This window comes from Lissotriton vulgaris, chromosome 3_1 (assembly GCF_964263255.1).
Source record: "Lissotriton vulgaris chromosome 3_1, aLisVul1.2, whole genome shotgun sequence".
Classification (NCBI taxonomy): domain Eukaryota; kingdom Metazoa; phylum Chordata; class Amphibia; order Caudata; family Salamandridae; genus Lissotriton; species Lissotriton vulgaris.
In genome coordinates, this window is record NC_141689.1 from 686,354,828 (window position 1) to 686,361,584 (window position 6,757).

General features: G+C 52.7%; 1 pseudogene; it reads right to left on the minus strand.

The window, feature by feature from the left end:
• Positions 1-3,083: 3,083 nt before the first annotated feature.
• LOC147726921 (COP9 signalosome complex subunit 5 pseudogene) lies at positions 3,084-3,545 on the minus strand (annotated as a pseudogene).
• Positions 3,546-6,757: the final 3,212 nt, after the last annotated feature.

A 6,757-nucleotide genomic window follows, 5' to 3' on the forward strand; every position in this document is an offset into this window, starting at 1 on the left:
ATCTTTAATAACTGGAATTTATTTATACCCCCATCAACAATTTTTATAACATTAGGATCCTGAGAGTCTGGGGGAAAGCTCAATGCACTCTAATCTATACTTTTCTGCATTTCAGTTCTTTGATACATAATCTATGCAGCAGGCAAATAACCCACAGTACTACCTTATAATGCCTCAAAACATCTCCCAGTCAACCCTTCTTCTAGACACAATTCTAAATCTCTAAAGGAAGGTCATCAATCACTGGAGTAGGCTCCAAATTTTTATTGTTTGGCTGAAATTTGCTGGAGGTCAGGCACGCTGTGGCGAGTGCCTTTCCACATTTATATAAACTAGAAAACAAGCCCCCCCATGCAAAGTCAGCAAGATATGTCTGTCGACACCAAATTCTAGAGGCAGATAATCCCCCGCTACAGATACTCGAACATTACCTGTGATGGACGCACTACCATGCACCACCGGCGTGCCAAGGCTGGCATGCCCCCCAAACCCAATGCAATGGTTCCTTCTATCCTGCCACAGCTGCCTAGCAAACCCTTGAGAAAACAGTGCACCTCCCTGACCCGGGTACACTCGTCCTGCATAACCACTTTAGGCAATATATGTCCTGCAACCCCATCGTACCCCTCCGTCGGACCTACGCTTGAGGAGACCTGACATCGTGTCACATTTGCTGTGCTGCAGTGAATACCATCCGCCACACACTAATTCCAAGGCATCTGATTTTATATTGTACCGGTCTCCGCGCTTGTGCATAAATGAAAATATACTTAAGTTGTTCTGACATATATTGCAGACATATAAAATTTGTAGGTGAAAGGTATGTACTCGATCACCTATGTGATAGTGAAAAGGAGGGCTGTGTTATAAAAATAACCGCTTCCATCTGTGTTGTGTTCTTAAGATTACAACAGAGGTTGCTGAATCCGGTATCAGAGAGCTTTACGTAGCACCAGTTACGTTACATGAGGACTCACATTCATTGTCTGTTAGGCCTGGGGACTTTAAGTGATTTACCCAGAAGCACAGATGTTTAGCATCATTACCGAGACTCGAACCCAAATCCCCAGGTCCGAGGCGAGTGCCCTAGCCATTAGGCCAACTCCTCTGCACAACTTCTGATTGCAGCTACATAGTCGGAGAACAAGCAAACTACATACCCGGGCACTGGGGTCATGGCCTGGCCCTTATCGACAAAGAAACTTCCATTCCCTGTGAGCAAGGGCCCGGCCGGTGACTCGACAGGTGGCAAGGCAGCGCCCTGCGGCCACACAAAACTCATGTCAGCCTATATTTCAGAGTGGGGGGCCTCTCGTTGGAATATCGCTGGGTACTTTATGGCCTCAATCCATCCCGAAGGGGGGACACCAAGGGCAGAGAGCAGGCGAGGCCTGAGAGAAGTTGGTAACGTGCCCCTAATTGACCCACTGAGATTTAGAGGGAACATGGTTGTTCTCCCGCCCCGTTGTCTGCAGGGCTCTACACTCACGTTCTTCGCTGTGGCCCCCTGTCACTACTTTGGAGGTTGGTGGGCGGGCAGGGGTTTTGCAGCTCACAGATCATTCCTTTCAAGTCCCCAGCTGCGGCCGAGCTCTAGCAGGTGAACAGTCACAACTCCAGTCCATTGGCCGGGACCCGTTAAACTGTATGGTAACTGTCAGCAAATGGGTTTGGTGAGTACTCACACACCACCGTCGGGGTTTTCGCAGTGTGAAATGCACTCCTTCTCCGCACTGAGTTGACAATAATCTCTCTTAGGGCACTCTGCAGTCTAACCAAACCCCTAGTGTTCTCGTCAGTTCAATGAGGAAAAAGTCGCTCCGCCACAGATTTGAACCACCAGGGGATGCCCCCCCCAAAGCAATCAAATCAACAAAGATTGCAGAATGTACTTTCGTGCCCCACCATGGCCGACGGGTGATGAGATAGCACATGCGCACCCCTCAAGGATTCAGTCAGGTCAAACTAACTAGCAATGTCCACCCACTCTAAAGAGAAGCCAACACTGAAAACACAAGCCACAACCTGGGACAATAGCGAGTGGGGGTGGGGGTTGATGAACATGATGCATTCGAGAATCTGAGTTACGCAGAAGTATCTAGTGTAGATATAATGCTACTTCTGAGAAGACTTTAAAAAGTTACAGAGGCTGGCTTAAACACTTAAGTCCCGCTGAAACATATCCGCACTCCGGACCCCAGGACAGTTCTGCGACCGCACGTGCCACCACCCACGAAAGGGCCGTCTATTCTGTAATGCGAAGAGGCCTTTTCAATAGGCACAAGGCCACCTCGCACCCGAGGGAGCCCGTGCACCCATCGGGGCCACGAGTCATCCACTCGCAAAAGCTAACGCCAGATTAGAACTATGACCTCTAAATAACCAAGCAAATGCCCTACCGCTGGGCTTGGACGGCCAATATCTATGATCAAAGGCCTGTGTTGCTGAGGAGGGACCCTAGTGTACCAAGTGACAGAGAGGCCACAGGTCTCTGCTCTTTGTGCTTACCATTATATTTAAAGGGTTGACCCAACGGCACTGGGACCTGGGTAGTCAAGTGTTACATACATAGGGGTCCCAGTTGGAACAAAATTTGAAACACAAAGAAAAATACTTTTGAAGAAATCAAGAAGTTCGGTATTGCATTTACAGAGAGATGTTTTTAATTCACATCCTCGGTTGTAGATTAGTTACAAATACATTTCTCAAAATAGTGCAGGTGTCCTCGATGCCCAAAGAGGGGGCAAGGTGAACGAGGGACAGGGGGGGGAAGGTAGTGCAGGTAGTGCGGGTATAGACAAGTTGCAAAAGGAATCGTGGGTGGTCATTTATACATTTTGAAAATGATACCACAGAGGCATATTCATATTGCCAAACAAATAATTACTCTCAGCATTCATATTCCTATACCAACAGATTAACACAACCAAAAAATGAGCTGTTGTTATTGGCTAGGTGACAGTAGAAATAAGTTGACGTTTCGACCCCAAGGGTGTAGGCTGAATCTTGCCCTACTGCAGGGTCTTCATCAGGACCAGTGGGGGCAGGGTGGGGAGGGGTTTGGGCGGGTACCTAAAGGCCACTTAAACAGACGTGGCCCCTTCTACGAACGTGTGGAGGGCCCAAAGGCTCCGGAGAACAAGGAGAGCGTCAACCTGCTTTGCATTTTCGATATATGCCGCCATGTACTCGTAGGCTGCTGCCTGCGCATTGACTCTGGTCTCTGATCCTTCCACTGGTAAGGCAAAGCTGTCCATAATGATCATGGTTTCACCGTCCACCTTCCCAAGCATTAGCCCCATGACCTCGAGACTGCCTCCAGAACGAGCATGCATCACCATCTTCAGCAGAGCAAGCGCCAAGATTTTGCAATACTTGAAGTAATGATGGTCCTTAGTCCAGGGCTTGGCTGCCAGGATCTCCTGCTGCTGCTTCTTGTCGTACTTGTAGATCTCGTCGATGCTCTGCGCCTCCTGCATGTTGTTCGCCATTTCCCATGTCTTTTGGGCCACACTGCTCCCGCTGCTACTGCCGGCTGCAGCCATAGCTCCACGGGGCGAGGAGAACAGAGAGTATAGCAAAGTGCCGGGAGAAACGGAGCGCCACTGAACTCTAGGTCCCACAAGCCGCCATCGTCTTCCGCTGCTGTCAACAGATTGGACGCCTTCTCCCGAAGAAACCACGCTGGGGTTGGAGTGACTAATGTCCTCGACCTAGTTCCCACACAGCTATCAGCACTAGCGCACTGCAGTCTCTCTCTCCACACAGGATATTACTGACCGATGGAGCAAAGCTGAAAAGCTCGCCTTTGTGCTTACCAAGCGCACTCCCCTGTCTCGCACTTTATCGTCTTCTTTGGCGACATTAGTGACTTTTATGGTGTACATCTATTAACCATCCGCTTAGCTCTTACATATTACCAGAGCCTCGTACAACCTACGAGGCGCTGCTAAAAGTGGGCTGTACTAATGTAAAATGCCCTTGAAATCCAATATGTGAGAATTTCTGTGTGCAACTCAGAACGGGAACCACGTACCGGCGCTCAACGCACTGCGCCGCAGCAGCAGCACCCCACTCCACCAGGGTGGGGTGAGACTGGCAAATGAAATGGGGTGAAGACCCGCCCGTGGAACAGGTACCCCCAGAACATGGCGGCCCTCCGCGGTCCCAAACGCATCTCGAGCCTCTGGGGCCACCCCCCTTGCGTGTCGCACTTTTGCCAACAGGCCCGCTCATCGCCTATCGGCACTAATAAACTTGTAACACTAAGACCCCCATGCCGCCCGAGTCCAGGCAGCAGCCCAGCACCGATCACTTGTGCAGGAATATCCGGGCTGCCTAGACCTCGCTCAAGGAGATCTTCCCTCTGCCTCAACCCCCGCTAGACCCCACTGCCAGGCCCGTCCTCTGACAACCTGGGTCACTTGTGCAGGGGCAGACGGTGCACCCAAGGCAAGCGCCGTGAAGGTCCGGGCTACCCAGCATCGCTCAATGAGACTTCTGAGCTGGCCGAGATGACCCTCCCTCCGCACGACCCCCCAGCCCGCAGCTAAACCCCACTGCCCCAGCAGGGGAGATGCCATACTCCTGAGACAGGGCCATAAGGGGGCAAGGCTGCCTCGGCACCAACGGGGCAGTCTCTGACCCCGAAAGATGGGCTGGGACGCACCGGAATTTCTCCCCTCCCAACCCCAGCGCAGATGCCGCGGTCGGCGGCCGTGCACGCCTAATACCGTGCAGGCCAGCGTGGCTGACGCCTTCGGGACCATCACCCCACAGCCCAAGCCCCCATCTCACTTCCAGGCCGACAGTCACCCGGAGTAAAAGCAGCTAACCTCATGGGGATCAGGGGCACCGAAGCGTGGGAGGGGTCCCTACGGGGCCTAGCCCGTTTATTGGGGGGGGGTGTTTACTAACCTCGTGGTCCCAGGCGGCCAGATGAAATCGCACAACCAAACAGCATCAGGGCAGCAGAGAAAGAGGGAGCTCAGAGGGCGGGAGAGGTATAAGTGCCTCTCCCCCCGCCCTCTTCTGCCCGAAAGTGACGTCGACCTGGGGGACCCGGAGGATCCCCAACACTGGGAGGCTGACTCGTCGTGTGCCATCCTGTGACACTAAGTGGGGCCGCCCTCTTAGGAGGGCCCCCTGCGTGGCCCGGGGGCAGCCCTGCATTCGTCACAAAAGTATGCCCACCCTGCCGACTCCTCTCCAAACCACCGCCCTCCATTGTACAGCTTCATGTTCAGGAAGCTGCCGGACACCTGCCAATATAAACTAGAGGGGTGATATCTCACCAGCCACATCTTAAAACCAGGGTAGGCGCAGCACCCCCGCCTGCAGCACCTCGGGGGCCAGGGTAGGTGCAGCACCCCAACTTGCAGCACCTTGGGTGCCTGGGTAGGTGCAGAACCCTTGTCTACTGCGCCTTGGGTGCCAGGGTAGGCGTTGCTGAACAGTGATAGATGGATTGGGCCTTGCTGGGGGAGGGCCGGTGTCCCTGGGCAGGGAGAGGCTTGGGTGGGGAGCAGTGATGGGGAGGCTGGTTGAGGGTGTGGGGCAGGCTGGGGAAGGCCCAGTGGAGAGCTGATGTCCCTGGGGAAGGGGAGGCTGGTGACAGGGGGGCTGGTTGAGGATGTGGGAGGAGAGCGCATTCCTCGCCTAGATGTGGAAAGAGCCAGGGTCCTGATGAGGCCGACAGACTCACAACGCAGTAGGCTGGCGCAGACACACACACCATACCTTGCACACACGCTGACTCATGCTTACACACACACTGACGCTCGCACGCACACCATAACTTGCGCACACACTGGCACACTCATGCACAAACTCATACCTACACACACACACAACTTGCATACACGCTGACAAACACACCATAAATTGTGCACACACTGACTTGTGCTTATACGCACTCTGACACACACAACTTAGGGACACACACATAACTTGCACACAGGCTACACTCACAACTAGGCCTGGGCGAAGCACTACGCTACGCTCACGGAGTTTGCGAAGTTTGCGCAACATCGCACTACGCAAGCTGCACGTAGCACAGTGCGAACACGCGTAGTGCAGTGTAGCGTAGTGCAGAGCTCATTTTTTGCTTGTTCGCGGTCCTGAACGTCATGTTCACGACTGCGAGCAAGCAAAATTACATCCCGGTGAGATTCTCAATGCGGGGAGGTAAGGTTTCTCATTGTGAGTGGTTGTACATGCTCGCAACCGCTCTCAATGAGAAACTACCAGTTCGCTTTGAGAAAGCTGCAGCTCGAGTAATAATCTACTCGAGCAGCAGAAAACTACAGCTCGCACTGTACAAGATGCCGTTTTCAATGATTGCACAGTGCCGGATGCTTGTCCGCACTGTGCAATCATTGAAAACACTTCTTGCACAGTGCGAACATGCTACTACGCAGCTCGCGTAGTGCTACGCGAAGTTCGCGTAGTGCGAAGTGCACTTCGCGTAGCTTCGCATAGCGCTACTTCGCGAACTACGCCCACCCTCACTCACAACAACCACCTAATCACACGCTGATACTCATGCACACCCATACTTACACAAGATATCTTATGCTTGCACATTCACACACACTCATACGCTCATGCATGGACCCACAACTTCACACACACTGACTCATGCTTACACATACGCTGACATACCCACATTTTGCCCACACACGGACTCATGGAGGGCACTGAAACTGCTTACTGCTTTACATGCTAACACTTTGAAATAATGAAAGCAGCATTCAAT